Consider the following 17,634-nt stretch of genomic DNA (forward strand, 5'->3'; position numbering starts at 1 on the left):
TAAATATATTTTACTAATATATATGTATATATTAGTAAAATAAATAAACAAGAACAGATATAGAAACCCATGAGACATGTTTTATTAAAGAGGAAACGTGAGAAAATGTTCCATTAATAGAGAAACACAAGAATGTATAAATGGCTCAATAGTAAGAACATTTGCTGTACTTCTAGAGGACTCAGGTTCAGTTCTCAGCACCCACAGCAGATGACATACACTTTTTGGGATACCAGGCACAAATGTGTGTCAGATATCCTGGAACTGGATTTACAGACAGTTGTAAGCGGTCTAATATGGGTGTTAAGAATGGAACTTTGGTCTTCTGCAAGAAGAGTAAAAGTCCTAACTGCTGATAAATCTCTACAGACCCTGTCTATTTTTGGTGTGTGTGCATGTGTGTGCCATACACATGTTCAGGGATCAAAGGACAACTTTACAGATGTTTCTGGGATCAAACTCAAAGCTTGGCAGAAAACTCCATTATCCCCTGAGCCATCTCACTGGCCCAAAATTTACTTTTGTAGTGACTGGGTCATTTTACATTTTCACCAATCTCTCCCCAATGCTCGTGTTAGTAATTTGTTTTCCCTTTGAAATTCATACAGTTTCCTAGTAGGCATGAGTGTGTTGCTTAGATTTTAATTTGAATTTCACTTATGATTGGTGGCATTGAATATTCTCTCATCTAATTATCGACTATCCACACATTTGGACAATTAGTCTAGGAAGTGCAGGGCTTTCAGGTTGAATGAGAAAAAGTAAATTAAAAATAGAACTACTATTCAGCCTAGATATATACTCATAGAACTCTACATCATACCATAGGAATGTTTTTATCCCCATGTTTATTGCTGCTTTAGTCACTGTAGTAAACAACTGGAATCAATCCAGTTGTCTATCAAGAGATGAATGGATAATGAAACCTTGGTACATATATAAAATAGAATACTATTCACTGCTCCAGAAAAGTGATTATCACAAAAGTTTACATGAAGATGAATATACAACATTAAATATATCAATCTCAGAAAACAAATGCATGTTCTTCCTCACATGTAGATCCTAGCCGTGTGTGTGTGTGTGTGTGTGTGTGTGTGTGTGTGTGTGTGTGTGTGTGTGTGTGTGTAATGGGAAATGTACAAATAACATAAATGTAAACATACATGCATGTGAATACAGGATAGTGTAACAAAGAGAACAGGAAAGGCTAGTTATTAGGAGATGAGGAAGGACTGAATGCCAGCAATGAACATGGAAATAAGTAATAAATGAGTATATAAAGATCATTGTTTTCTAATTATAACTCTGTCACATGTTCTTCACTTTTTGGTGATAGATCACTTCATGCAAATATACTCAATAGTGAAAATATAAAATCCAGTATGAGCCGGCGATGGTGGCACACACCTTTAATCCCAGCACTTGAGAGATAGAGGCAGGTGGATCTCTGTGAGTTCGAGGCCAGTCTGGTCTCCAGAGCAAGTGCCAGGACAGGCTCCAAAGCTACACAGAGAAACCCTGCCTCAAAAAACAAACAAACAAACAAACAAACAAAAAAACAGTATGAAGTTGCAGTTTTGGAATTGCTGTTCCCTTTAGAAGTTGACTGGGATGCATAGACTTTTGGTCTTCTTAATTTCAGGGCATGATGGATTTTGTTGCAATTGTTGTTTGCTGGCTCTTTATAATATGTTTGACTTAAGATGAATACTGCACCTAAGTGAAGATGAAAAAGAAAGAAATGAAAAGCTGCATTCAGAGTAAGCAAAGGGTGGCTTAGAGGCCAAGGGAAAAATCCAGGGAGGTCTAAAGCTATAGCATCTGGAACAACACAAATGAGAGGCAGAAAGAAAGGGAGAAAACATGTTTGGTGAGTATTTTATCATATTCTTTTTTTAACTAAATATTTTTCTTGATAGAGTGTCTGGATTTTGACTTGTGATGTAGCCCAAGCCAGGTTCAAACTTGTAATTTTCTTGCCTCAGAATCCTGAGTCTTGCCTCAGACTCCATGAATGACTATCGTTATTTTATTTATTTATTTATTTATTTATTTATTTATTTATTTATTTATTTATTTGCAGTACTGAGTATGGCCTTTGTAGCCCTCAAACTAGTCTCTCATTCACTCAGTCACTATGTTTTTACGTTTTTCTTAAAAACTTTTCTTTCATCAATGAGGATGATGATGATGATGATGATGATGATTGTGATTTTTATGATTTTTAAAAATGTTTGTGTGTAGGGGGTACATATGTGTGAGAGTGCCCTTGAAGGCCAGATATGGTGTCAAATCCCCAAGAGGCAGAGTTACATACATCTGTGAGCTGTCCCACATGATGCTCGGAACTGAACTTTGGTCCTAACCACTGAGTCATCTCTCCTGCCCCAATCATTACTTTTGAGATTCAACAGGCTGTGATTCTGATGCAGTTTGCTTTTCTAGACTGTGATTTTTTTCATAGACTTAAGAAGTCTTCTCTTAATCCAAGGTCCTGAATATTTTTACTTAATATAGAAACCTTTGGGAGAGATCTCAAATTCAGACTATAGGAGCTGGCTACCATTTTAAAATTGATAACAACATACACTTGACCATGTGTTTCATTCTATTTGTGGGCTCCATTCTCTATAATGTGTATACCTGTATTTTATTATACAGCAATGTAGCTTGCTTAGTGCTTTCTTCCTTCCAGCCTCTTTCATCTTTTTGTTTTTGATTGTGTTTTCTGAAAGCAGATCTCTCTATTTATCTCTGGATGTCCTAGAACTCAATATGTAGACAAGGCTGGTCTTGAATTCATGGAGATCCACCTGCCTTCCAAGTTCTTTGGACTAAAGATGTAGGCCACTGTGCTCCGCTGAGCAATTTAACTTTCTATGGCTCTTCAGGGAAAACAAAACAAGACAAAACAAAACTGGCCTTGTTACATTCTAAAACTTAGTGCTGAAATTTTTAATAAAATTAGTTTCCCTATAGGATGCCTTGAGGAAAATTTTTGGAGTAGCATTGTGTCTTTCAAACCACAGATATAACAGGGCTCATTTTTCATGTAAATGTTTTTGTTTCTTTCCACAGTTTATGTCCTTTACATCTAAATCTGTTGAATTTCAGTGCAATGATAAAAAGATATTTCAAACTAGAACGTCTAACTTAAATCAGTGGTGACCAACCTTTTCCTGGTCTGCCCTAATCAATATTGTTAATATGGCCTTGGCATTTGGCATTCAGCATTTGTCTGATATGGGTGAGAATCCTACCAAATCAGTTCCATCAGAAGTCCCTGTCTTTAATATATGATTTCTTTTGATATATGATTGAGTTCCCCTTTTTCTTCCAGTATTGGTGATGACTGATAACCCTGGCCTGTTCAAGTTACATGAGTATGTCCAGGGTCTCTTCAAGTCCTGAGATTTCTACTTGGCAATTTTTTGCTTATCCATCCAACTCCATGCCTGGACTATATATTTCCATTTTCCTTTTTGAAATTGGAGGTGAAATCAAATCTGCCCCCCCTACAAAATCTAGTTGCAGTTGTCTCTCATAGATCTGTCTTGATGGTTCTGAAGATATATCATCATAGAATTTTAAAAATATCAAATATATATTATAATACTAGTAAGTTTAAGTGCAATTTATTTGTGTGCATTGCCTTCAATTCTGTGACCTCCTTAAAATTGTGCATTAGCTCCTGTTATTCTCAGACTTTAACAGCTTTTTATAGGAAAGTACATGCTATTTAAAAAATTTTTAAAACTTCTGTCTCAACCTGGATAACTTTTAATTATTTCTTCTGTACTTAATTATCTTGGCTGTATCTCTTACTACAGCATTGAATAGTGAATAGAAGTAGTAAGGAAAAACTACCTTAACTTCTTATCAGCATTGGAAGATATCACCTGTCTGTATTTAAATATGATATTGTTTGTAGTTTTTTATTTGTTTGAAAGGTCTTTTATTAGGTTTAGAAATCTTTATACTTTATTTAAAAAGCTTTAGTCCTGAGGAAATATGGACTTCTGTAAAACATTTCTTTATATCTTTTAAGACAGTCCCATAGATTGTGTTTTGCATATTGATACAATGAATTGTACTAAGTTTTAAGTATTTTTACACAATTTCTCACTTATGAAATAAACTGCAAAATATCACTCTAGGGAGTCATCAAAGGATTAAAAGTAAAATGCACAAAATAGTCGAAAAATCATATCAAGATGCTTCTAGTGTAGCAACAATATTTAAAAATGTAAAAATGATTTATTTTATTTTTATTTATTTGTGTGTGCCTGCATGTGTGGTACCATGTTTGTGTGGGTTCCCAGGAGACCAGAAGACAGTATCTGATTCCTTTGGGCTGTAGTTAAAGGTGGTTGTGAGCTGCTTAAAATGGGAACTTGGAGCTTAACTTGGATCCTCTAAGAGTAGCACCTGGTTATAACTGCTGTTTTGTCTCTGTACCCCCTGCTGTTATTCTGTTTTTGTTGGTTTTCTACAGGTAGTGTATTATATACCATGTTGTGTTTCTCAGATGTGTGATTAGGTGGTGAGGTGAAAAATAACATGACTGAGCATTTTGCTTCTGTGCTGACCCCTTCAGAGTTCTTTTCAACAGAATTACCAAGCACAAACTGGAGCACTGAAAAATACAAGGTGTATGTTGTAGATATCATTCATAGACACAACTTAAACTGCAGAGACAGGTACACATATGAGAAGCACAGCTGGTTATACGATACAGGAGGGGATATATGAAGAATTTAGGAGAATACCACAGAAATGAGCACAAGTGCAGGGGCTACATGCTTGCAGAGGAAGGAACTAACTTCAGATGAAGCAACATACACGGAAATAAAATATATGATTTGATGTTAATTTTCCTGCCTCTAGCCTTAGGGATTCAATATACTGTCTTCAACCATTGTAAAAATTGAAAGTGGCTATGTGATACCAGATTTGAATGGTGTTGGAGTGATTTTTCTCAGATGGCTGAGGATGGCTTTGCTTGCCCAAATTAGGGACCCTTAAAATTTAAGGTAAGAGCAGGTCGTGTTCTTAACCCCTGAGCCATCACTCCAGACCCCTTAATATTTTATAAACTTGATAAATATGACCTGTTCCTATTTTAATGAAGTAAGTTACATAAGTCACAATGCTGTTTTACTGTTTCTCTTTGACCTACCTGAAAACATCTTCTGGAAATTTAAAGGATGAAGTTCTGAAAGTTAAGCAAAGCTGGTTTACTATGTCAATTTCATACACGTCAAAATAGTTAGCATTTATTAAAAACAAGTTCTTATAATAAAAAAAATGTAAGTTAAGAATTTCTTTAAAAAATTATTGAAACAGAGCCCTGGGTCCATCCAGGTCTACATATATGCCTAAGGATGTGTAATTCTTACAGGCTTCCAGACTCTGGTTCTGGTCCTGAGCTCAGTCTTGTCAAGAATTAGTTGATCTCTGGTCCTTTCAGTTATAGTGTTTGCACAGAAGATAAGATACTCAGGAACCAATGTCTGGGATTCCACTCTAGCACTCTCCTTACATAGACATGGTGACTATTTCAAGCCCTGTTTCAATTTTATTTATGCATAAATCATGAGTATGGCTCAGTGACTTTTTTGGGGGGCAGCACATAGATTAACAGAAATGGGTTAAGTTTTAAGAGCTAGCTAGTAACAAGCCTGAGTTATTGGCTAAGCATTTATAATTTACACTAAGTCTCCATGTTGGTTGTTTGGGAAGCAGCTGCTGGGATGGGAAAACTTCTGTTAACAGAAGTATCTGTTCTATAGGCCTCAGAAGTTATATGGTGTCATTCTTAGCCTTTGAATTCGTGGAACAAACTCATTTCAAAATGATTTTACCTGCTAATCACAATGTTACTAGGTCAGACACAGAGTTAGGCAATGGATGACCATTAAAGAGGTTAAAGAAAGTCTAAGATAATTTGTGTATGGAGCTATGACGCTGCAACTCTCCACAATCATGCAAGTTTAATCAATCAATTAGTTTTGTGGAATCTTTACCATAGGTGTGACTTATTTCTTGAAACTTCACCTCAGCGACTTATCTAAAAGATACTACCTTCTCTAATTCTCCACAGGGTCCAGAATATATTGTCCTATCTTCAGAAGCTTACTTCTTACATCTGAGAAATAGTAGCATGGGAATCTGGGGTCTTTTTGGATGCTCTTTTATTTCATAACTGGCATGTCCTTTTAGGATACAAGACAGAGGGAGTGGCTATGCCGGATGGCTTCTAATGACTTGCTTTTTGAGATGTATCCAAGGTGGCTTTGTTGTGACAGTTTTCCTATTACTCCTAAATATTTCAGGGAAGGAGACATCTGGCCAAGCAGTGCCTTCTTGTCCTGTTTTGTTAGACTCTACTAATTAATTCTTCCATGGTGGGGAAGACTCCCCTTGGTTGTGTGTGGCTATGATATAATGTTCTCCTTAGAGAAGTATTAAGTAATCAAATGATCTTTTGCAATGCTAAATTTCCCAAGGATCTACTTCCTGGGCAAACACATTGATATTCAAGAGAAATTACTCTGGAGCCATTTACCTTAGAGAACTGTGCTGAGAAATTTAAAACTCAGAAGGCTACTGTCAATCAGCAAGCAAATGGTTCAGCTTAAACAAGAAAAGCTCCCTCCTTTAATCTGAAAAAAAGAAGAAAGAAAAAAAAAAGAAAATCAGCACACTCTACCAGATATCTCCAGTGCTCATGTCTAAGTGATTAACATCTCCAACAGAACATTCTGTGTGTTTACTTCAGAGCCCAAATGGGATTTGTTTAGCATGATTTTCTTCAAATAAAAATAGAGGAAAACATTGTGCATTTATTAAGACTCTGAAGGACTTCATGAAAAGCAGTATATTTTAATTTCACCTTTGTGAAATTAAGATGAACTTTAAAAAATAGTTTCATATATCTTACTGAATAACAGTGATGATTTGTTGGAGGCTGGCATTGGATAAATAAAGGAAGAAAAAAGAGGAGAGGAAAGGGGAAGAGAAGACAAGGGAGCGAGAAGGAAGAAAGGAAGGGAAGGAGGGAAGAGAAAGAAATAAAACAAATTGTAGAGGTTATCTGTAAGTTTTCTGGTTCTACTCCCAAAAAAGTTTTAGTTTGATATATTGAAAGGAATATGGCTGTCTAAGGTGACTAAAAGTTAATTAGTATTATCATTGTGTTTGACAATCACACCTTCAGTGTCTCTATACATCTGACAATCAATTTTCTGATCATGCTGTCTGTCTAACTACCAAAGAGAGTAGAACTTGCTGCATTTGTTTTAAAGAAAAAGTGTAGAAGACATGAGGTCCTTGTGGTCACAGATAAGCACTAGGGAAACAGGACTGTTACACACAGAGGGTTGTCTCATCAAAGGGAGAGATCTATAATTTGTTCTCTGCCCAGAAGGCTGGGAATGGATGTGGTTAATAGCCTGGTGTTCTCTGTGCTATCTGTATAGCCAGGCCACACTGGCTCCCCCAGATACTTATATTTATATCAGTAAATCTGTAGAGCTATCCTCTCTGAGAGGCTTTTTCATAAGCATTCTTTATCCTGAGCCTATTTTCTGAGTTAATCTATCAAATCTATCTTTATGGAAGATGTCACATATATGTGCAAGAGTTTCAATATAATTGTGCTGGGTAGTTTTATATCAACTTGACACAAGCTAGAGTTAGCTGAGAGGAGGGAAACTCAGTTGAAAAAATGCTGCAGTAAAACCTGGCTATAGGATATTTTCTTAATTAGTGGTTGACGAGGGAGGTCGCAGATCATTGTAGATGGTTACATTCCTGTGCTGGGGCCCTGGGTCCATAAAAAAGGAGACTGAGCAAGTCAGTAAACAACACCCTTCCATGGCCTCTGTATCAGCTCCTGCCTCCAGGTTTCAACCCTTCTTGAATTCCTGTCCTGGTGTCCTCTAATGATGGACTATGATCTAGAAGTGTTAGCCAAATAGACCCTTTCCTCCACAACTTGCTATTAGTCATGGTGTTTCATTTCAGCAATAGAAATCCTAAGATAGATATTGTATCTTAAGCTTTGCTGTACAGATGGGATTGAGTTAATTGTCACTCAGAAACTTTTTAGCCAAATTGTGCTATGCTTAGTTATGCCTAAAACTGCCCAGTGTCAGACTCTAGAAGTTTAAACCAATGAATGCTACTGAGTTGTATTGAACCAAGCTTTCTTCCTGCCTCATGCAGGTCAACCCTCTGTTGGCAATGGTGTTTGCAGAGACTCCCACAAAAGAAAATGAAGCTTGTGAGACTGAAATTCTTCACTCAGGATGATGAAGGATTTAATCAGGATCACATTTAATTTTCCTGTTTGCAATTAATTACTTCACTCCAAGCTCTGTGACCCTTTTCTGTGAAGTCCTCAGATTCAGTCACAGTGGGAATGATGTGAATCTGCACTGATCAACTTTGCTGATAAATAATTGCAAGAAGGCCTTAGGTCTTGGGTTCAAGGGGGGCAGTGAGATAGAGTATCCTTTATTAAAAGATTTATTAGAGGAGTTACTAATGCTCTGACAGGCAGACACATCATGGCAGGAGCTCTGAGCAAAGATCAGGCCGACTGTGGAAGAATTACTTCCTTTATACATTTCAGAAGGAGAAGGAGGTTCTATGTCATGTGAAGATAGGCAGCACATAGTAGAGCTTGAAGTCTGGCTGTCTTGTATTTCTTTCTGGCAGCAGGGAGGAAGAGCTCTGGGGGCTATAATATAAAATGAACTATATCAGTGTGGAGGGCAAGGGTTTAGAAAAACAAGTTATTTTCATTCTGGAAGCCAAATATTTTTTTCATTTGGGGAACTGTCTTTGTCCAACCAGATTGAAGCAGCTTTTATAAAACATTGTAAATGAGAGCAAGAACATGAATGATTTTCTGCACACATTAAACCAATGTTCACCAGAGCTGTACATCATTCCTGTCTTAGCCAGAAAAAGAGACTAGGTGCAGTTGCCAAAGAGGGAAGGTTCCCTGGGGCATTTCTAGGACTTCTGCGAGTCTTATTAGCTGCCAGTCATGTGTGATGTACATCAACAACTGTGCTTGACTGTGTTGTCAGCCTAACAAAGAATTCTCCCTGGCAGCATCACAATGAGTACATGTCTTGCTGGTTCACTGCTGGAGCCCATGATGCCTTACTCAATGTTTCCCTTACTCATCTAGGTGGAATGATTTTTCAGTGAGTTCTAATATGACCATTGAAATTCCTATAAATGTGGTTTTAATACATCATCAAGGCACTAGGTAGGGGAGTGAATTGTCTTTAGAGTCTCAGCAGTGTGGTGGAAAATATTACCAAACTTCTGTTCACAGGTGAAGCCAGGTTAGGCAACCCATCCTCAAAAAGACAATTAGAATTCCCAAATTTATAGTGAAAAGTAAAAAAGAAAAGAAGGATAGGAGGTGAATTAGAGGTAGCCACATTAGGAAGAAGGGCAAAGCGATCCGTCAATCCCCCCAACCTCAAATCCATCTTCAGGGACCTAAAGTGAGGTTAATTTAAATTACAGGACCATACCCTTCCTTTATCTCTTCTTTAAGGTGATTCAACAAGTTGTAAATCTGTTTCCTTTCCCCATTATCTAGTTCAGGTTTTAGATTTTGTCTTCTTCAAGCATTGGGGACTCCAATTTATTAGGGTCCATTATTTCAGTAGTCTGATACCCAAAATAAGGGATAAACATCTCTTTAGATCAATTTCATCATGTCAGGCCTGTCACAGTGGGATGCCAAGCTTTCCTTCCAAAATTTCCAGTGTATCCCAGGGATTCCATCTCTTTGGTATTAGCCTCTTACATCTCTGATCTTGATTCCTCCAGCTGTGCCCATGACCTGTGTTGCCCTCTTTGGTGCTCTCTGGATGCCTTGGTTTAGCTCTTCTCTCTGTTGGGAATGTTTTTCCTGGACCCACAAATGGGCAGACTCACTCTTCTGTGGCAGAAAGACAAGCAGTACACAAAAATGAAAAGAGCTGCTTATGTCAGAGTCTTGTTGAAGCCTCTTGATCTGCTAAAACTCAAGATCCCAGCACAGTTAAGGACATGCTGACATCCATCCCCCTTTCTGGCAATTCTCTAGGAATCTCACTATAAACCCTAAGTACAGGGAAAGGACATGTTCTAAACCCTTTGTGCAACCCTAGTGGACTTTAGCTTCAATTTTACAGATTCTAATCCTCCCTTAATCACCTCCAGATTTTCCTTAAAGTCTCACTTTTCAAGAGAAAGAAAGGGAAAAATGTTTCTTACCAAACTTTGAAATGTAGCTTTATTTACTAAAATGGTCTATGTGACTAAAATGAACAGTACCTCCCTCTGGAGAAGCCTGTGTGAACTCTTAGAGTGTCTTACTCTTTCTTTCAGTGCCTTTTAATCTTTGTTATTACAATCCAAGTTGAAAATGTCTTTTCTTCAAGAAGGACACTCCCATGTTGTCAGGTGTGTTTTGTTCTTTCCCCAACACCTTTCTGTTTTTGTTTGTTTTAATAAATTCCAAAATTGCTTCAAACTAACTCATCCTGAAGTTTGGTGTTTGTTTGTCTTTTGTAAAGAATCCATTGATTTTGTTTTGCCTAAATAGCTGTTTCCAATAGGCTAGGGGAATCCCAGGGCTGCTGAAAGGAATGGTGTGAAGCTGTGCCTCCTTCCCTGCCACCTCTGACACTTCAATGTTTATCTCATCTGTTCCATGAAACATCTCTACATAACTCTCTCAAACTGAATCATCCAAGGCTGGAGTGATGACCTAATTGTTAAGAGTGCTTGCTGCTCTTGCAGAGGACTAGAGTTCAAATCCCAGTACTCATGAAGGGTAACTTGCAAACCATCTGTCATCCAGCTCTAGGGGATGTTATGCCCTCTTCTGGATACAACCGACATTGCATGCACATACATGCATTGGGCATGTGCACATAGACACATGGGCTCAAATAAAATTAATCTTTAAAATAAAAAAATCCCTGAAGCACACAGATGCTCTATGTTTTGCTAACCATTTATAGAGTTTTAAAAATCAAATATGTTGCTTAATTTGTCCTTTATCCTTGGTCTTTATTTGGTAAACAGTAAAATCTTCCTTGGCTGGGACTATCATCATGTAATTTTGGCTTTTGTTACTGCTCTGCTCCTGGGGTCTGAACCAAATGCCTGATCCATGATGCCCTCAATATATATTTGTGACATGAGTGAATACATCCAGGCAGTTTTGTGCATAACTAGTCCCGGGCATAATCCTTTTTGAGGAATGAAGAAAACAAAATCAGTACTAAAGCTCTCTAACAATCCAAGCTAGTAAACCAAAGATATTTCAATGAACCTCATATGATAATAAAAGATTCTGTCATTGGTCATTATGCATTGACAAGAAAGCTGGTTTCATTTTGCTAGTCACATTATTGCTTATAGTTCTAACATTCAAAACATAAAACATAACAGTTGCCATTATCCCATATTATATGGGACCTGAAGTGATTCCCTGATACACATCTTACAGGATTGAGTCTAATTGTCCCCATGATTTCTTAGGTAAGCGTGCCTGCATTTCAGCTTCTATTTGTGGTTTTGTTTTGAGATAGCTTTTAACTCCCTTTGTAGATCATCCTGGCTTAGAACTCATGGATATCTGCCTTTCTTTCCCTGCCAAGTGCTGGGATTAAAGGTATGCACCACCATTCCCCAGCTGTGTTTTACTTTTAGTGCTATGACATATCTCAGTACACTTGGGACTGATAATTATTACTCCTCGGTATCTTGGAATAATTGAATATTGTAGTTTCTGAATGATTGTATTAAGCCATTGCTTGTCTCAATCATCACAAACAAGTACTGTGCTGAGACATTCTGTCAAGAGAATAAAGAATTTCACAGGGCCTGGTGGCATATCTGTTTCTCTTAGCATGGATGTTACTGGAGCTGTCACTGAGCACTCTGACAACACCAGCATCTCAGATACATAGTTGGTACCACACACATCAAAGCCAGTCTTCACATTCTGGTGGAAAATGTAAAAGTGGATGCATGTATCTCAGTAATAATACAGTTAAGCTCCATTTTTTCCCAATGAAACGCTAAGTACAAATTTTGAATTCTTAATACAGAGTTATGCTTTCTAGCTACAGTGTGAATTCTTAAAACAGATAGCAAGGAAGATGCTTACATCAACATTGTGCACCCAACAATAACCATGCACCTACTAACAAAGCCTGACTGCCTTCCAATGCTCTTATTTGATACTCAGTAGGTAACTTTGTGTACAGTTGCATTTTTTTCCCAGACAGGATTTCTCTGTATTGCTTTGGAGCCTGTCCTGGAAATCTCTCTATAGACCAGGCTGGCCTCAAACTCACAGAGATCCACTTGCCTCTGCCTCCCGAGTGCTGGAATTAAAAGCATGCAACACCAATGCCAGGCTCCAGTTGCAATCTTGAAGATATGTATTTACACTATGAAGACAAATCAGGAGTAGAATTTCCAGACAGAATTCAACGAATGTTTCGAGGGAGTTTGAAATATGTTTCCACATTTTTCATCCAAGAAAAAGTAATGCCACACCACCAAAAGGAGAGAGAAAGTTTATGTTCACACATTTGCTGCATTGATTATTGAGATATGAAGCTGAAATGCAGGAGAGTCTCATAAAACTAAACAGAGGGAACATATATGAAGGAATATCTTAGATGAAATTCACCCCTTTCTTCATTTGCCATCAGAACACTTGCTAATATCTTTTTGCAAAAGATGCTCAGCTTATTATCATATGTGTATTTATTTTAGTACATACATGAAGAAGATATTTAATACTCATCTTTAAATAATATCTGACTGCAAGAACATGAGAGAGAGAAAGAGAGAGAGAGCAAGCATGAGTTCATGTGTGCCTTGGCACACATGTGGATTGTGAAAGTCAGTTTTCTCATTCTACCATGTGAATTCTGGGAGGAAAGCTGAAGTGCTTCAGCATCCCCTCTGTACCTTATGTCTAACACATTTCCTTGCTCCAGTGGTACATTTTCAGGTGAATTACAGTGCTTTATTATTAAAAAACCAAATTGATATATACACATTTATATTTCACACAGACATCCATATTACCAGGTCTGAATAATATCAAACTGCAATTTCAATGAACCAAATACCATCACACGATGATAGTATCTAAAACTGTCAGTTTTTTTGTACCTGCATAGTTACTAAACGGTTTATTTTTGTTTCATTTTACAATATCTGTTGAGGATAAATGAATTCCAAGCTTTTAAATTAAGTAATATTTTGTACGTGTTATGAATAAGGAAGGTGGAATGCCACTGTGTGCATGTGGAGGCCAGAGGGAAACTTGAGCAAGTATGTGGTCTCCTCTTGTGGCCTCCATAGACTCTTAGGAAGTGGCACTATTGGTAGGTGCTGGAGGAAGTGTGCACTAAGGGTGGGCCTTTGGGGTTTCAGAGACACAAACAAGGTCCAGTAGCACCCTCTCTTCCTGCTGCTTGCAGATCCAGGGGTAGAACTGTGTGTTCCTTCTCCAGCACCATGTCTGCCAACATGGCTGCCCTCTTTCTCTCCATGAAGACAATAGACTAAACTTCTGACATTCTAAGCAAGCCCAATGAAATGTTTCTCTTTATGAGGGATGGCCTGGTCATAGTGTCTCTTCGCAGCAACATTTTGAAATGCCTCTCCTGTGTGGGTCCAGGGTTCTCAGGCTTGGCAGCAGGAACCCATTGAGCCTTCTCAATGGATTGGATTTTATGTTTTATTTTTACATTATTTCTTTTTCACCTGGGACAGTGAATAAATTCAACCCCACTTTACCTATTCCATACATAAATTGGGGAGATATATCACACCTAACTGATAAGGCATGTTGAAGATTAAAGTAAAATTCTAGAAAACATCTATCTGGCACCCTCATCCCTACCCCATATTGGTCATGTTATTTTGCTATTTCACATCCACTGTTTTGTGTTTCTTTGTATATTTGGTCCAGATTTTCTCTGGGATAATTTTTCTTTTCTTATTGACTTGTAATAGGGAAATTTGTGTATTATGTTTTCTTTGTTATAAATGTATTATAGCCTTTCATAATCTGTCACTTGATTTAAATTTGATAGATTTCCTACATGGGTGTTTTTAATGTTCACATAGTTAAATGTATTACTTTCTCTTTTGGTTTCTGAATTTTAACTAACAGATTTCTAATACTTTTCTTAATGCCTGCATGCAAAACAATTCATCTTAATAAAGTTATCTGCCCCGTGGGTTACAATATTAATTTTGATTTATTTAAAATTCATATATTGGATAATTCAGCTTTTACTAAATTTAAAAGCCATGCTATCATGTTAAAAATTTAGCATTTAGTTTTTGGAAATTTGATTCAGCAGTTTAGAGTATGAACTGGTCTTGCAGAAGACCTGAGTTCCTTTCCCAGCACCCACATTGGGTGGCTCACAACCACCTGCATTTTCAGTAATAGTGGATTTGATCCCTCTTCTAGTCTCTAAAGGATGCTATTAACTCACAGTGGCACATAATAGACATAAGTTAACAAGTAAGTATACTTTTTTACAAATGTGTCTAGAAAACCATCTTCAATTCAAAGCCAAAATGGGGAAGGAGAACACTCATCAACGTAGTCATCATTAGACATGTAGATTTTGGCAAGTCCACCACAACTGGCTATCTAGTGAAACTGAAGAATGAACCATTGAGAAGTTTGAAAAGGAGGCTGCTAAGAAGGGAAAAGGCTCCTTCAAGTATGCCTGAGTCTGGAACAAACTGAACGTTGACCATGTATGTGGTATCACTGTTGGCATCGCCTGTGGCAATGTTATGTGACTATCATAGATGTCCCAGAACCACAGAGACTTTATTAAAGACAAGCTTGAAGGCACATCTCGGACTGACTTGCCATGCTTGTTATTGCTGCTGGTATTGGAGAATTTGAAGCTGGTATTTTCAAGAATGGGCACAATTGTATGCACTCCAGAAGGCTTACATACTGGATGTGAAACAGCTAATTCTCAGTGTCAACAAAATGGATTCCACTAAGCCACCCTACAGCCTAAAGATACATGAATAAATTGTTAAGGAACTCAGTATCGGTATCTGCATTAAGAAAATTGGCTACAACCTTGACCCAGTAGCACATGTTTTAGTTTCTGCTTGGAATAGTGGCATGCTGGAGTCAGTTACTAATATGCCTTGGTTCATGGGGTGGAAAGTCACCTGGGAAGATGGTGGAATGAGTAGAGACACACTGCTGGGAGCTGTAGATTGTGTCTTGCCATCAACTTGTCAAACCAGCAAGCCTAATGACTGCCCCTCCAGAATGTCTATAAAATTAGTGGTACAGGCACTGTTCCTATGGCCTGAATGGATACAGATGTTCTCAAAGCCGGCATGGTGGTTACCTTTGCTCAAGTCAATATCACAACAGAAGTAAAGTTTGATATAATGTACACCATGAAGCTAGGGGGTGGAAGCTTTTCCTGGGGACAGTGTGTTTCAATATAAAGAACGTGTCTTTGAAAGATGTTAGACATGGCAGCATTGCTATAGGCAGCCAAAATGACCCCTCAGTGGAAGAAGCTGTCTCTAGTGCCCAAGTGATTAGCCTAAACCATCCTGGTCTGGCTATGTCATCCTATTGTATTGACACACAGCTCACAGAGCATGCAACTTTACTTAGCTTAAAGAAAAGATTGACCACTACTCTGGTTAGAGGCCAGAAGATGAACCTAAATTCTTGAAACTTGATAATGTATGCATTGATGTGGTCTCAGGCTTCCCATGTGGGTTGAGAGCATTGATGACAACCCTTCACTGGGTTCTTTTGCTGTTTCAAACATGAGGCAGCCAGTGTCTGTTGGTGCCATCAAAGCTCTGAACAAAAAAGCTGTTGGAGCTAGCCAGCAAGTCTGCCCAGAAATCTCAGAAGACTAAATGAATATTCTCCCTAACACCTACAATTCCATTCCCACTCCATGATGGAAGGAGCTCTCAGATGGGTTTGTCACCATTGACCATATAGGTTTAATAGTAAAAGACTGCTCAGTGATAACAATACAACTAGAGCTTCAAAAGGAAGGAAGGGAGAGTTATTTGTGAGCCTTTTTTTGCATGTGGCAGCTTTAAATTGTTTCGAAAATCAGTACTTTTTAATGGAAACAAAATGCCTAAAAATCCATCAAAGAATCTTGAAGACCTATAAAACAAGTTTAATGAGAGAAAATAACTAAAAATCCTTTAAATCTCATGCTTGTGCTTTCAGATCTATATTTTGGTTGAGATATTAACAGTTCAATCAACAAATTTAGTGACTGCTAAATTATAATACTATTTCCTATAAAATACATTATGGATGCTTTAGTTTAACAATTAGAAACATTTCTTGAGTTTTAATGCAAATTCTTACACATTATTCAAAACATCATTGACATGATGGCTAATTTTTAAATGTTTCTTACACATCAATATCCACAAATTCCTTTTATGTTTTCTCACCTATTAAGCAACTAACAATGGCCTCAAGATTGTTACAGGTATACAAAATGGGTTTAGTAGTGAGTTTTGTTTGTTCTGTAAACATTTATTGTCAGAATGAAATATTTACTATGGTGGAGATTTTCTCAAGACACCTGTTATTAATGCATTTTTCATTTCTTACTTATGTGCTTATTTATTTAATTCTTCAATCAAATACTACATCCCGAATGCAGTTTCCTTTTCCTTCCCCTTCCCAGTCTCTTTCCCCCAGATCCACTCACACTCTCCCCTCAGAAAGGAGCAAGCATCCCAGGGACTTCAACCAAATTTGGCATAACAAGCCACAATAAGACCAGGAACATACCATCACATCATGATTGTATAAGGGAACCTAATAGGAGGAAAAGGGTCTCAAAAGCAGGTAAAAAAAAAATTCATAGATATCTCTTCTCCTAATGTTATGAATTCCACAAGTACACAAAGGTACTTACTCATCCATAACATATTTGGAGAGGACCTAGATCAGACCCCTACAGGGCCCCTGATCTCTGTGAGCTCCTGTGAGTCTTAGTCATTTGATTCTGTGGACTTGCTTTCATGGTAACCCTGACCTCTCTGTTTCCTCTGATATTTCCTCCCCCTCCTCAAAGGACTCCTGTAGCTCCTCTGATGTTTGCCTATGGGACTCTGTATCTGTTCCCATTAGTGTTGGATGAAGTCTCTCTGTTTTTTTTTTTTTTTTTTTGGTTTTATTTTTTTTTAGGCTGATTCTGCTATGCTCTTGTCCTGGAACACTATGCAGGAAGGAAAAACTGTAAGTCAGAGGTAACAATTCCTACCCTTGAGTCCTTGCCTGGTAACAAAATATGACCAGCATAAGCTCTATGCCCCCCATAACTTGTACTTTCCATGGATTTCCATTGCACCATGTTTCTATCTCACTCCCCCCAGTGTCCCCCATTATAGTCACTTTTCCCAGTATTTTGTCCCCCACTCCAACCACCTGACCCACTCTGTTCCTAACCCTACCCAGCCCCAGTTCACCCTCAAAATCTATTTTACTTCCCCTTCCCAGGGAGATCTTTGCATACCCCCACCCAAATCCCT

General features: G+C 37.9%; 1 pseudogene; it reads left to right on the plus strand.

Annotated features, from left to right (window-relative positions):
* Positions 1-12,444: 12,444 nt before the first annotated feature.
* LOC100762041 lies at positions 12,445-15,988 on the plus strand (annotated as a pseudogene).
* The last annotated feature ends 1,646 nt before the right edge of the window (positions 15,989-17,634 follow it).

The sequence above is a fragment of the Cricetulus griseus genome, chromosome 5 (genome assembly GCF_003668045.3).
Source record: "Cricetulus griseus strain 17A/GY chromosome 5, alternate assembly CriGri-PICRH-1.0, whole genome shotgun sequence".
Classification (NCBI taxonomy): domain Eukaryota; kingdom Metazoa; phylum Chordata; class Mammalia; order Rodentia; family Cricetidae; genus Cricetulus; species Cricetulus griseus.